The sequence below is a fragment of the Schistocerca nitens genome, chromosome 6, assembly GCF_023898315.1.
Source record: "Schistocerca nitens isolate TAMUIC-IGC-003100 chromosome 6, iqSchNite1.1, whole genome shotgun sequence".
Lineage (NCBI taxonomy): Eukaryota > Metazoa > Arthropoda > Insecta > Orthoptera > Acrididae > Schistocerca > Schistocerca nitens.
In genome coordinates this window covers 135,473,850-135,487,966 of record NC_064619.1, presented here as the reverse complement: position 1 = coordinate 135,487,966, position 14,117 = coordinate 135,473,850, and the positions used below count along the sequence as shown (strand labels likewise).

At 44.1% G+C, this 14,117-nt stretch overlaps 1 protein-coding gene across 2 annotated transcripts in view; it reads right to left on the bottom strand.

Annotated features, from left to right (window-relative positions):
* Window positions 1-11,716, bottom strand: part of LOC126262294 (chitin synthase chs-2) — a 380,478-nt gene extending 368,762 nt beyond the window's left edge. For both annotated transcript variants that reach the window (XM_049958822.1, XM_049958823.1), the window contains exon 1: window positions 11,485-11,716. The gene's annotated coding sequence lies outside the window, so the exon portion shown is untranslated. The remainder of the gene's footprint in view (window positions 1-11,484) is intronic.
* Window positions 11,717-14,117: the final 2,401 nt, after the last annotated feature.

The window sequence follows — 14,117 nt, the reverse complement described above, 5'->3', positions numbered from 1 at the left end:
CCACCCTGTCCGTCAGTTCGTTATGTCCCTTCTACAGCTCACAACACACATGCTGTATCTCGCTGGATGATTCCGAGATAACAAATGATTTGGGAACAAATTACTAAACAAACTCGACTGAAAAAGGAGAAAGAGGCGCAATGTAAAGCACGATAACCGTAAAGAAGAAAAGATATGCTCAGTGGGTTATCACATGCACGTGCGTGACATTTAAACCGTCTAGCTTCGCTCCCGTTGGTAGTACCCGCAAGGCTACAACGAAATTTTCAACCAAAGCTTTCAGCTGTAGTAACTACATCAAGATGGGATTTTCCACTGGACCGATAGCTATCTTTATGACATATTAAAGTAGTGCGTTGCGCTAGATGTCTAGCGGTTGTCTAGATTCCGCTGAGGGTACCAAGTGAACATCCGAATACTGGTATCTAGAGCCAGAGATGCAAGTTAATCTTTTATAAATAAGAAATCTTTTATTTCCAAATCAAATGTTGCCGCTATAAATTTGCAGGATTCTGCGGCCGGTGCCAATTTCATTGAAATTCTTCTAGGTGTACTGCAGCGCCACCACATATATTACTTAAAATTTAGTATTCTAAGTTTTTATACCATGACGCGGCGTTGCAGCTAGAGTAATTTTAATGAAATTGAAACGCTGCTGTTTGTCATCACCTAAATACGATTCTTCTGACCACGTCGGATATCTTGAGCAAGTTTCTGTACGCGGCTCGTGATGGTCTAGTCAAGCGGCATGGTAGCTCGGCGTGTTCTATCAGAGGACTAGCTACTTTCTGTAATGAAAAAGAAAGTGAGTGAAGTAGTCAACGATGAACTTGGAGGGGTGTCATGCGACGTCAACCCAGACCAAATGCCGAAAACAATGACGAACAAAGTGATGAAGGGAAAAAAAAATCTAGTGTTTAGCAACTCTACCTCTAGAGCGCGTCGTCCCGGGTTCGATTCGCGGCTCGGTTAGAAATTTGCTTCTCTCGGTGATTGGGTGTTTGTGTTCTTTTAAATACTTTATCTCATTTTCGTCGATGTGCAAATCGCCGAAGTGGAGTCGAATGGAAAGACTTGCAGCAGGCGGCAGAACAACTCCAGACAAAGTCTACCGGCCAATAACTGGTTGGTTGGTTTTGGGGAAGGAGACCAGACAGCGTGGTCATCGGTCTCATCGGATTAGGGAAGGATGGGGAAGGAAGTCGGCCGTGCCCTTTCAGAGGAACCATCCCGGCATTTGCCTGGAGTGATTTAGGGAAATCACGGAAAACCTAAATCAGGATGGCCGGACGCGGGATTGAACCGTCGTCCTCCCAAATGCGAGTCCAGTGTCTTACCACTGCGCCACCTCGCTCGGTGGCCAATAACTCTTCACCATCATTTCGTCTCAGCAAGTTCCTGTTAATCAGTCATCCATGTGGTGCCATGCTGCTGGTCGATTCTAGCTGAAATGCAAAACTGTAAAGATCCTGCGGCATTCTAAGTAGTGAACTATTCGCCAAAAATTTATTTTCTTGTATATTATGTTACATCTCTAGGAAAAATGGAAATAATTCTTTTGAGATGTCGATGTGTAAGCACAAAAGTCCCCCACTTCTGTCCCTATTAGTTAGTTTGATATGGAAGCGTTATTTAATTGCTATACTATACAATTTTGTTTATTTTCTGCAACACTGCTTTAGCAACATTCTTACAATATGCAGCCAGCGTGCTTCACAGCCAGTAACTTCATTTTGCTATCCTCGCACGACGGGATTCTATAAGCGAAAGTTGTAATTTTCTGTTCAAAATGAAGTATGTCCAAAACCCAAAAAGGTGTGTATTTCCGGCTCTGAACAACAAATGACACAAACACGCACGTAATAAACTAACTCTTTTACAAGGTTTCATTTGGGATTTTTTTATTAGTATTTGGATAGTACATTATATTTTGTAAGCGAGAATCTTATATTACATATTTTGGCACGCAGTTTATTGACTATAGCGCGAATAATACCTGTTTGTAATACTTGGATGTAGTCTGCAGGAAAAGTAGAACGTCATACTTATGTAGAGACTTATTTATGCAAATATTAGAGAAAGATATTCGTTAAAATGTCATTTTTCGTTTTATTTTTCATTCTTTAGTACAATCAGTGACAATAGATTCTTGAAGTTTCATATCCCAAATCACATAGTAAGTGCCCAACGTGTTAATCCTGCTACGACCACATGGTGAAAGAGACTCTTCAAATGAAGGAAAAAAGGTTAGATTTTAATGTACCGTCGAGACTGAGATTATTAAAGACGGAGAGGAATCTCGGATTACGAAATAATGTGGAAGGAAATCGGCCATGCCCTTTTGAAAGGAACTATCCTGACATTTGCGTGGAGCAATTTGGGGAAATCACGGAAAACCTGAACATGGATGGAATTTGAACCGTCGTCCTCCCAATGCGAGTCCAGTGAACTAACCATTGCGCCACTTCGATCGATAACAGACTCTTCAGTATTAGTTTTCGCATTAGTTACGTAAACCGAGTTTCTGAGTACTTCTATCAAGCAAACTTACTATTTGTTTTGTATGTCATCTGTGACGGTTGGATAGTCTCCCCTTGGATAACTTTGTCGTTATGTTTTTTCTGTTTTTAATGATGCAACGACAACGAACAGTGTTTACAAAGATATGCAAGAAACGTGTGCATGCTTTATTAAATTGTACGTTCGCTATTTTCATATCTTATCCACAGATGAACACCCCGTACATAATCCGTTCCCCATTACTTGACATCGTTATACGCAGGTCGGGAGGGTTAGTATGCCTTAAACTCACAAGGAAAGTTTTCCTGAACCAATTCTGAACCCCATAGAGCCAACAATCGGGTATCTGTCCAACCTCGAGATTCTCAAGAAGTGTATTGATGGAAAAACTCAGAATTCTATGTGTCTTTAATCGCTCTTATATGGAAACGTTGCCCCAAAGCATTTCGCTTAGCCACGGTAGTTAAAATTGCAGTTTATGAAGCTGCTATTTTATTTAATGGTTCCAACTCAGAGAGGGTAAATGTCTTGCAGTTTCAAGGCTGGAGCATTCACTCGAGAATCTTGAAGAGACTTGATACACAGCACACCTCTGCAGCTGAGATATCCATGGAAGATCTTGTAAAGCACACAAGACAGAATTACCGTTTTCATTATTCAAGTACGTTTTTCTCAGAAACCAGGAAAGATATGATTTTTGGCAAGCCCTTTGCAGTATGTATAAAAACATAATACATGCACGGGGAAATTTTAATATCATTCCTGTATGCCAAAAGGTAGAGTACAAAAATCTATGCATACTTTTTCAGTTAAAAAATAATTAAATTTACAAATTCATTAAATATTAATGTAATACAGTGCTTCTGTGCATTGTTGCTATACATACTGAGGTTACACTGTAAAATTTACAAGACCATTTTTGGAATATTTCTGAGAACATGGCACCTTTGTGAATCATAGGGGTCAGAAAACTTAAAAATTTTAAAAAATTAAAATTTTTCAGTTAATATTCTGAAAAATAGTCAGTACATGCAGAACATTTCAGTAATGTACCTCCAAAATTGTGGATTTGGTGAATGATTGTATTTTGTAAACGTACTTCGTTTACGTCCTTCCTTAAGGTGGGCAGTTGAAATAAATAGGACGGTTCCTGTAAATAAAACTTCTGCATTCCTGTTTATCTCAATTGTTGCAATTGTTGACATCCAGAAGAGCCGTGAATGAGATCGCCTTTTCGCCTTCCCTGTCCAGAGAAGATATCTGTGATGAGTTACTGTAACACGTGTTGATGACACGGTGGTAAAAGACATCTGACTCCGCCACGTGGCTTACTCTCCTCGACAAACGCGCAGACGACCATTTGTCTTAACTTTTCCACCCTATGGTCGGCTTCTGTATCTACAATACTACTTAAGTCAATGGATTTGCATCTGGCACGGGACTCAAATATTCATTCGACCTGTCGACAGAGATGAGCCAATGGTTATGACACTGCAATGGGTACGACTTCTGACCGAGGTTCAATTCATCATTGGACCATCTAGATTTACATTGTACGAGGTTTCTCTAAACAACTTAAGGCAAATGCTTGCATGGTTCACAGAACAGATCACGGTCCATTTTCTTCCCCATTCTTCCTCAATGCAAACTTGTGCTCCGTCTCTAATGATCTAATTGTCGACAGCTAATACGAGTTAAGACTGTGAAACAGAGCTTTCTGTGGCCGTTGGTTAATGACACGGTAAGACAAAAAAAGACTCGCCACTAAGGAATTAGCCGCATTGGACGGAAAATGGTTAGATGTGATGTACATGTACAGACAAATATATGATTTCAGTTGCAGAAAAAATTGGATGATTTATTCAAGGGAAAGAGCATCACAAATTGAGTAAGTCAATAACGTGTTGGTCCACCTCTGACCCTCGTGTAAGCAGTTATTCGGCTTGTCTTTGATTGGTAGAATTGTTGGCTGTCCTTCTGGTGGCTATCGTGCCAAATTCTGTCGAACTGGAGGGTCAGATCGCCAAATTTCAAAGCTGGTCGGAGGGACTTGCCCATAAAGCTCCAAATGTTCTCAATAGGGTAGAGATCTGGCGACTTTGTTGGCCAATGCAGGGTTTGGTGAGCCGGAAGACAAGCAGTAGAAACTCGCGCTGTGTACGGGCACGGATGATCTTGCTGAGATGTAAGCCCAGGACGGCTTGCCATAAAAGGCAACAAACCGGGACGTAGAATATCGTCGACTTGCCGTTGTGCTGTAAGGTTGCCGCAGATGACAACCAAAGGGGTCCTGGTATGAACTGAAATGGCACCCTACACAGTCAGTGCTGGTTGTCGGGTAGTATGGCTGGCAACATCCCACTGCTGTCCGGGTCGTCCCCAGACAAGTCCTCGGCCTGGAATCTCATTGACTGGATTGGAATTGTCTTCAGTGATGAGTCCTGCTTCCAACTGAACCCCCATGACCAGTGAAGACCTGTCTGGAGACGTCCGGGACAGCACTGGGATACCAGCCTGAATGACGCTCGCCATACGGCACTTCAACCAGATGTGATAGTCTGGGGTGCCATTTCTTGCCACAGCAGGCCCACTTGGTTGCCACCCGCGCCAGCCTTCCAGCACAGGGCTACGTCGACGATACTATACACATCGCTTTGTTGCCCTTTATATGGCAAGCCAGCTTGGCCTTACATCTCAGCAAGTTAATCCCCACCCGCACACGACGAGAGTTTCTACTGGTTGTTTTCGTGCATGCCACACCCTGCGTTGGCCAGCATAGTCGCCGGATCTCTACCCTATTTAGAACGTTTGAACATTACGGGCAGGGCTCTCCGACCATTTTGGTATTTTGACGATCTAACGCGCCAGTTGGACAGGATGTGGCACGATAACCCTCAACGGGACATCCAAAAACTCTATTAATCAGTGCCAAGCCGAATAACTGCACCCGAGGTGGACCAACGTGTTAGTGACTTCCTCAGTTTGTGAAGCTCTTTCTCTTGAATAAAACGTCCAATTTTTCTAAAATTGTAATAATTTGTTTGTCAGTACATGTACATCACATCTACCGCTTTCCGTCCCCTTCAAATAATTTCATCGTGGTGCGTTGGTTCTTCTTTTTTCCTAGAACGCATTACTATATACACACATCAAAAAAAGTTTTGCATCAACTCGGTTTCGAGAGTTCCGGAACCCGTACAGAAAATCGGAATAGAGATCAACATAAACATCATTTCCGCCCTTTTTATTGCTCATGAAAACCACACATTGCATGTTGTACCACGATACAGCCAGATTGCTGTACGTACCGGTACCTCTAATACTCAGTAGCACGTACTCTTGCACTGATACATGCCTGTATTCGTCGTGGCATACTATCCACAAGTTCATCAAGGCACTGTTGGTCCAGATTGTCCCACTCCTCAACGGCGATTCGGCGTAGATCCCTCAGAATGGTTGGTGGGTCACGTCGTTCATAAACAGCCCGTTTCAATCTATCCCAGGCGCGTCCGATAGGGTTCATGTCTGGAGAACATGCTGGCCACTCCAGTCGAGAGATGTCGTTACCCTGAAGGAAGTCATTCACAAGATGTGCACGATGGGGGCGCGAATTGGCGTCCATGAAGACAGATGCCTCGTCAATATGCTGCCGATATGGTTGCACTATCGATCGGAAGATGGCATTCACGTATTGTATAGCCGTTACCGCGTCTTCCATGACCACCAACGGCGTACGTCGGCCCCACATAATGCCACTCCAAAACAACCGGGAACCTCCACCTTGCTGCACTCTCTGGACAATATGTCTAAGGCGTTCAGCCTGACCGGGTTGCCTCCAAACTCGCCTCCGACGATTGTCTGGTTGAAGGCATATGGCACACTCATCGGTGAAGAGAACGTGATATCAATCCTGAGCGGTCCATTCGGCATGTTGTTGGGCCCATCTGTACCGCGCTGCATGGTGTCGTGATTGTAAAGATGGATCTCACCATGGACGTCGGGAAGGAAGTTGCGCATCATGCAGCCTAATTCGCACAGTTTGAGTCGTAACACGACGTCCTATGGCTGCACGAAAAGCATTATTCAACATGGGTGGCGTTGCTGTCAGGGTTCCTCCGAGCCATAACCCATAGGTAGCGGTCATCCACTGCAGTAGTAGCCCTTGGGCGGCCTGAGCGAGGTATGTCATCGACAGATCCTGTCTCTCTGTATCTCCTACATGTCCGAATAACATCGCTTTCGTTCATTCCGAAACTCCTGGACACTTCCCTTGTTAAGAGCCCTTACTGGCACAAAGTAACAATGCGGATGCGATCGAACCGCTGTATTGACCGTCTAGGCAAGGTTGAACTACAGACAACACGATCTCTTGTTGTTTACATCTTTGAGCGGCTTTAGTGACGTCTCTGAACAGTCAAAGGGACTGTTTCTGTGATACAATATCCACAGTTAACGTCTGTCTTCAGGAGTTCTAGGAACCTGGGTGATGCAAAAACTTTTTGATTTGTGTAAATGGAACAAGCTATCCATTGGCGCTATTGAAAAGCGGAAAGCTACGAACTGCCATTGGCTGATCTGTTGTTAGAGTTCAGATATTTTAACAAAATTACTCACGCTTTGTAACCATCTAACCCTGGGGAGCGAACCAACCACGAAACATGGAACTCAGTCAAGTAATTCACACCGTTACCAAAGCAACATCACACAAATTGGGAATCGCCGATGATGACTAATGCGGCTACGGAACATCGGAACAAACACTGGACCGCATCTTACACGATTGCCCAAAGAGAAAATTCACGAATCACTGGACGCAACACCTGCAGCAAACAACTGGCTGCAGTCTTTGGATGTACATCTATGATGGGAAATGCTTATCTCAACTCCGTCTGTATAATGTACGCACTTGTTAACTATAACTCTGTAAGCTGTACGCTAAATAAATAAAAAATACCTAAAATAGTTTGACACCTCCTGTTTCGATAGCATGCCTCCTTCTTGCGGTAGACATATGATGTTCTCATAGAGTATGTTGTACTAACAACATAAGATCACTTGAAGACGTCAGAGGGTTGCGCCGTTCCAAGCTATTTTCGGCGCCACAAGAAAGTGATATAGAAAATGTAATGAAACTCGTAAGACAGTTAGTGATATCGACCAAGTCCATTGTAACATATACAGGGTGTTACAAAAAGGTACGGCCAAACTTTCAGGAAACATTCCTCACACACAAAGAAAGAAAATATGTTATGTGGACATGCGTCCGGAAACGCTTACTTTCCACGTTAGAGCTCATTTTATTACTTCTCTTCAAATCACATTAATCATGGAATGGAAACACACAGCAACAGAACGTACCAGCGTGACTTCAAACACTTTGTTACAGGAAATATTCAAAATATCCTCCGTTAGCGAGGATACATGCATCCACCCTCCGTCGCATGGAATCCCTGATGCGCTGATGCAGCCCTGAAGAACGGCGTATTGTATCACAGCCGTCCACAATACGAGCACGAAGAGTCTCTACATTTGGTGCCGGGGTAGCGTAGACAAGAGCTTTCAAATGCCCCCATAAATGAAAGTCAAGAGGGTTGAGGTCATGAGAGCGTGGAGGCCATGGAATTGGTCCGCCTCTACCAATCCATCGGTCACCGAATCTGTTGTTGAGAAGCGTACGAACACTTCGACTGAAATGTGCAGGAGCTCCATTGTGCATGAACCACATGTTGTGTCGTACTTGTAAAGGCACATGTTCTAGCAACACAGGTAGAGTATCCCGTATGAAATCATGATAACGTGCTCCATTGAGCGTAGGTGGAAGACCATGAGGCCCAATCAAGACATCACCAACAATGCCTGCCCAAACGTTCACAGAAAATCTGTGTTGATGACGTGATTACACAATTGCGTGCGGATTCTCGTCAGCCCACACATGTTGATTGTGAAAATTTACAATTTGATCACGTTGGAATGACGAATCTAAAATGAGCTCTAACATGGAAATCAAGCGTTTCCGGACACATGTCCACATAACATCTTTTCTTTCTTTGTGTGTGAGGAATGTTTCCTGAAAGTTTGGCCGTACCTTTTTGTAACACCCTGTATAACTTCAGATTAAAACATTGTTGTCGCCATTGCACGCTTGACGTGCACACAGACTACGTTTCGATGCTGTGCTGTGCTATGCCATGCTACGTTCTGCTGTGCTGTACGAGGCGGCCGTATTCCGGACGCAGCCCGGTTCCCGGACTTTCGCCGCTCGGCGGCCGGACGTATTGACTTTCACCGGCAGGAAAGCCTGAGGACTCCAGACACACAGCTCCGAGACGTCGCTGCCGTTGACTGCTGTGCTGCCTAACAAACTGCTGTAACATTACCGTGGAAACCTGCTCCCCCTCTGCTGGCTAACAACACCTGACAATTACGAACTCTTTGAAGAGATTGCCTTGAGATAAGATTTGTCATCACAGACATACAACGTGTGTAAAAGAAGTAGCTCTGTTGCTTAATTTCCTCACACAGAGCGTAGGCACATGGCTGCAGATTTACGTCTGTTCTTGTTCCGTACCTCAAGCAAGTAATCGGAATTATGTATGCAGTTTGCACACGTACATCTTGCAGGCATCTCTTTAAACAACTGCAAATAGTATCTACTACTCGTACAATTTCGCTGTACATTTACTCACTCATTAAATTTGTAGTCAACATTGACTGCAATTTCAGAATATAGTCACGATAAAAACATTAGAAGGAAAATGACCTGCACTTCCCTCTAGTTAATCTGACTTGGAAACAGAAAGGAGTGCAATACTATACAACTCTTTGATAATCTGCCTAAGAAAATAAAATGTCTGAGAGACACGAGAAGTGTTTTCAAATGTAGACTAAAATTGATTCTACGTGAGCACCCCTTCTATGCCAAAGAGGACGTCTTGAATGGAACTAATTTAGTCTATTACAAGACTGTAATTGGCCAGCATACATATACATTGCCTCTGCAATACTCTGTTCATCTAACAAGTTCCACATCATAACGTTTATCGTGAATGTGATTTACGTGGTGACATGGAGCTAACTACTTAAGTAGCTAAGAAGCCGATCGAGGTGGCGCAGTGGTAAAACCGTTGGATCCGCGTTCCGAAGTAGCGGGATTCCGACCACATTTCGGCCATCCAGATGCAGTTTTTATACGGTTCCCTAAGTTATTGCAGGCGAATACTGTGATGGTTCCTTTGTAAAGGACACGATCAAATATATTTCAGATTATCGCCCAATCGCAGTTTGTATTCAGTAGCTAATTACCTCGCCGTCGACGGCTAGTAAAACCTAAATTTTCCTTTCCACACAGAAAAATAGCTCCGTACAGGAAATGCAGCAGTCAATATATCGAACATCTAAACATCAATGCCTGCACTGTCATAAGGGCAATGCGAAGAACAAATGAAGCGATAATGTTTACTCTGCGATTATATCTCAAAAGATGGAAAGGCCCAGACGTCGGGTGGATACATTATGTGCGTATCTGGATTGATCTGTGGTACGTCCTCTGCTTCATTCATATTTTTAATCGGGTGAAACCGCACCAATGTTCTTGAATTACAGAAAGGGCAAGCAAAAAATCTATAAGTGAAGCCTAGAAATTTAGTGTTCCGTAAACCTAAGTTATGATTTCAGTTCTTTTCCACTCAATTTACGAGACTAAGGAACACAATGCTTGCTGATAAACTAGTGTGGATACGACTTTGTCTATCGCAGATTTGTTTTCAATGTGTAACAAATAAGTATAAACAGCTCTCGAGTGCGATAGTTGGATACTTTCGTGGCAACATTCTGAACCTTCTACTTTTTATTATTGTTATTCATATATGCCAGATTTGTACTGCGACAGCTGGGTCCGCTTCCAACACTTTGTCCTCAGTCTTCCCACAGTTCTTCTTTCTGGTGTACTGAAGTGTAACAGTTTACTCGGAATCATTGTCTCCGGCAACAACAGAACACGTTCTTTTCATTTTATATGAGTTTTTTATATTACTAACAGCAAACATTGCTCTTTTCTTTCACCATCATTTGGCATTTGATCTACTTTAATGTGACTTCACATGGACATGATAAATTTAATTTCAAATATTGATATATTCTGAATAAAATTAACTGTTGTCATCGAACAGAAGAAGAAAGTCACATACGCCGTTGTATATCCCGTGAGAAGTAAGGAAATCTCCACGTGAAGATGAAGAAATTAAGCTTTGAAATTAAGCTTCGGTAATACAACAGCATTCCGTTGAACTGTAAAGATTGTACTATGCGTCAGGGTCGATTGTGTTTGGCTCGTAAGAGCTCTAAAGCGCGCAGCTAACATTAGACAGAAAGTAAAGTCGAGGTCGACGTACGTCTTAACTCGATCTACGTCATCTGGTCGATAAAACCGAGTATCTGTGTTGCACGTATATCAAACTGTAACAGTAATTCTGAGAATGTCGAACTGGAGTCCATTGCCACAAAATGTCAGTACGGCACACCAAAAATCACTGTTACTTCTGTTCAGGTAGTCGGTGAAAGACTGCGCGCACAGCAGGCAGAAACCGTTTCCCGCCCACGCGCCACACAACTTGTAAATCTGCGCGCGTCGCGGCTGTCACGATCAGCTGATGTCTTCCCAGCTGTTCCGGGGCAGTAATGATCCGGCCGTAGACGGGGTCTGTCGTGATTCGGCGACGTGTTTGCTGCAGAGAACCGTAAGCACGCCTTCGAGAGTTTTCAGAGCACTTCACAAGCACTGCACGAGGCCGAGACAAGGATTGCCTCAGCTTTCGCAGCGGTAGCGGAACACGCACATTCACAGGGCAATAAATGCCGAAGCGGCCGTACAGAGCGCGTTTTACGGCGCGGGCTGTGTATCGCCGCCGTAGCATTGTTCTCAGCAGACGGACGGCGAGGCGAGAGACAAACGAAAGGCACACCTACCTCGGGTCTGCCGGCGCTGCGCTGTCGCGGAGGTTGCTCTGCTGTCGAACGGGTTATCCAGTTCGCGGTGCGGCACTCTCCATAGCCACGGGGGCGGCGGCTGGTGGCGGACTGTTGCCGACTGCTGGGGGCGGCAGCGACTGACTGCTCTCCTGTCCCACCTGGAAAACTTCCTTCGCTTCGCTTCGCGGCAGACTGGACGCGCCTCGCCGCGGCCGGACCCTCAGGTGGCCGCCAGCCGCCGCGCCGCCATTGGCCGCGTACCTGGTGACGTCACGCCGCCACCCACGGGGTTCGGCGCGCCTCGCGGCGAGGGCGCCGCCGTCCCTGGAGCCGAGAACTGTCAACCAGCGTCGCGGTGGGGACCACGAACAGCACATTTGTCTCACTTCGTTACAAATTCAGGGTGGTCAGCAATCAGAGATATGACAGGAACTATCGTTCGAAGCAAAATAGTCTAGCAAACATAGATTCTGAAATGAATACCTTAAGAGCTACGAGCATTTTTTCACCTTCGATACTGTGAAAGAAATCTCTCCTACTGCAAGCTTTTTGCTTTCCGTATTTTGACGGCTATAAAGTGCATACCTTAAGTTTTATGAGCTCTACTTCATCGTTGATACTGTGAAACACATCTCTCTTACCGAACAAATGCTCGTAGCTCATAAGGTATGCATTTTAGAGCCCATGTTTACTAGAATATTTTTTCTTGGTTTTGTACCAAAATATGGAAAGCAAAGAGGCTGAAGTAGAAAAGATTTGTTTTAAAATATCGAAAATGAAGAAATGCTCATATGAAGGCGCTTTGATAAGTATGATAAAAAAAGCAAAAAAAAAAAAAAAAAGAAAAGAAAAGGTTGGTTTCGTAAACAACTCACCTTACTTCTCAACGTAGCTGAAGGAGGTCCAGCAACCCTTCAGCCTTTTCATTCCGTCCGGAAAATAGCTTCTGTCAAACTCTTGCAAAATACTTGTTGACTGCAACTATCATTTCCTCATATGCTGAAAATTTCTTCCCAGCGATTCAAAGTTTCAAGTTAGGCAACAGGAAAAAGCCTCTTGGGGCTAAATCTGGCGAATAGGGTGGATGAGGAACCGTTTCAAAGCTTAAATCATGCACTTTCGTCATTGTTATCATTGGTGTGTGGAATGGTGCTTTATTCTGATGAGAGCGCTTTTTTGCCTGCAAATCTTCGTCTTTTTTCGGACACTGCAAATTTCAAATGGTTCAGCAATGAAGCACGATAGGGTATGGTTATGGCTCTGCCATTTTCCTAGTAATATATGAGGATTATTCCTTGGGAATCCCAAAGAAACAGTGACTGTCACCTTGCCAGCTGACAAAATGATCTTTACCTTCTTCGCCGGCCGGAGTGGCCGTGCGGTTCTAGACGCTACAGTCTGGAACCGAGCGACCGCTACGGTCGCAGGTTCGAATCCTGCCTCGGGCATGGATGTGTGTGATGTTCTAAGGTAAGTTAGGTTTAATTAGTTCTAAGTTCTAGGCGACTGATGACCTCAGAAGTTAAGTCGCATAGTGCTCAGAGCCATTTGAACCATTTTTTACCTTCTTCGGGGCACTTCAACCAGCCTTTGTTCATGGCTTTGACTGCCGTTTTGACTCTGGTGTGTAATGACGGATCCAGGATAGTCACAAATCGGTGAAAAAAGACATTGCGTTGACATGATGTGCTGGATGCGCTTGTGGTCGACTGTGAGGTGTCGCGGCACCCACCTCGTATACAACGTCTTCATAGTCAATTCTTTGTGCACGATATATGCAGTCGCTCAGTTGAGACGCCTCAGTCTCAGTAATTTCATGAACTTTTATTCTGTGGCCTTGCATTAACACATCATGGATTCTGTCAATGGTTTCCTTTGGCGGCCAGAGCGCGCTTCCTCTTCGGTGCTCATCCGATCACGTTTAAATTCATTAATCCAGAAGTAAATGGTCTTCACTGAGGGTGTAGATCCCGCGTGTACTTCATCCAAGTCTGTGTGGATGTGTGCCGCAGACCAACTTTCAAATGAATATGTTTAACACCAGCACGAAACCCGGCTTACGCCATTTTCAATCGCAGTCGACACACTGACCTATTTAGAAGGCTGTCAACAATGGACTGTATAATTTTGAAATTCTATATACGATGCTTGGAATAATCAAGCTTACCAACCACGGAGGCGCAACAAAAATGTTCTGTTCTTTCATGGAGATTTACTAGTTTTGTTAAACCATCCTCGTAGTTCTCAAAGTAGGCATTTTAGTGGCCATGGTTGCTGCAAGTTTATGCTTCGAATAAACGTTCGTGTCACACTCTGAATTTTGACCATTCCGTCCAGGACACTCTGCATGAAATAGGATATATTATGCAACCAAATTGTATAAAGATAATTAGTCTAAAATGTACGTTGGTCTGACTGCACTATTAGAAGAACAACGAAAGGTAAATTATCTCTACTGCAAGCACTCCGCGCTGCAGTGACTACGATCATTGACGGTCCCTGTAGGTGAACCAGTTGATACAGATCGTCTGCTCTGTTGAGATTTCTCAGTACATCGTGGGCCAAGGGATTTACAGTTTCTTCTTCGGCGCCCTCGTAAAAGGCTATAGGCCACTAGTCGAGTCACTACA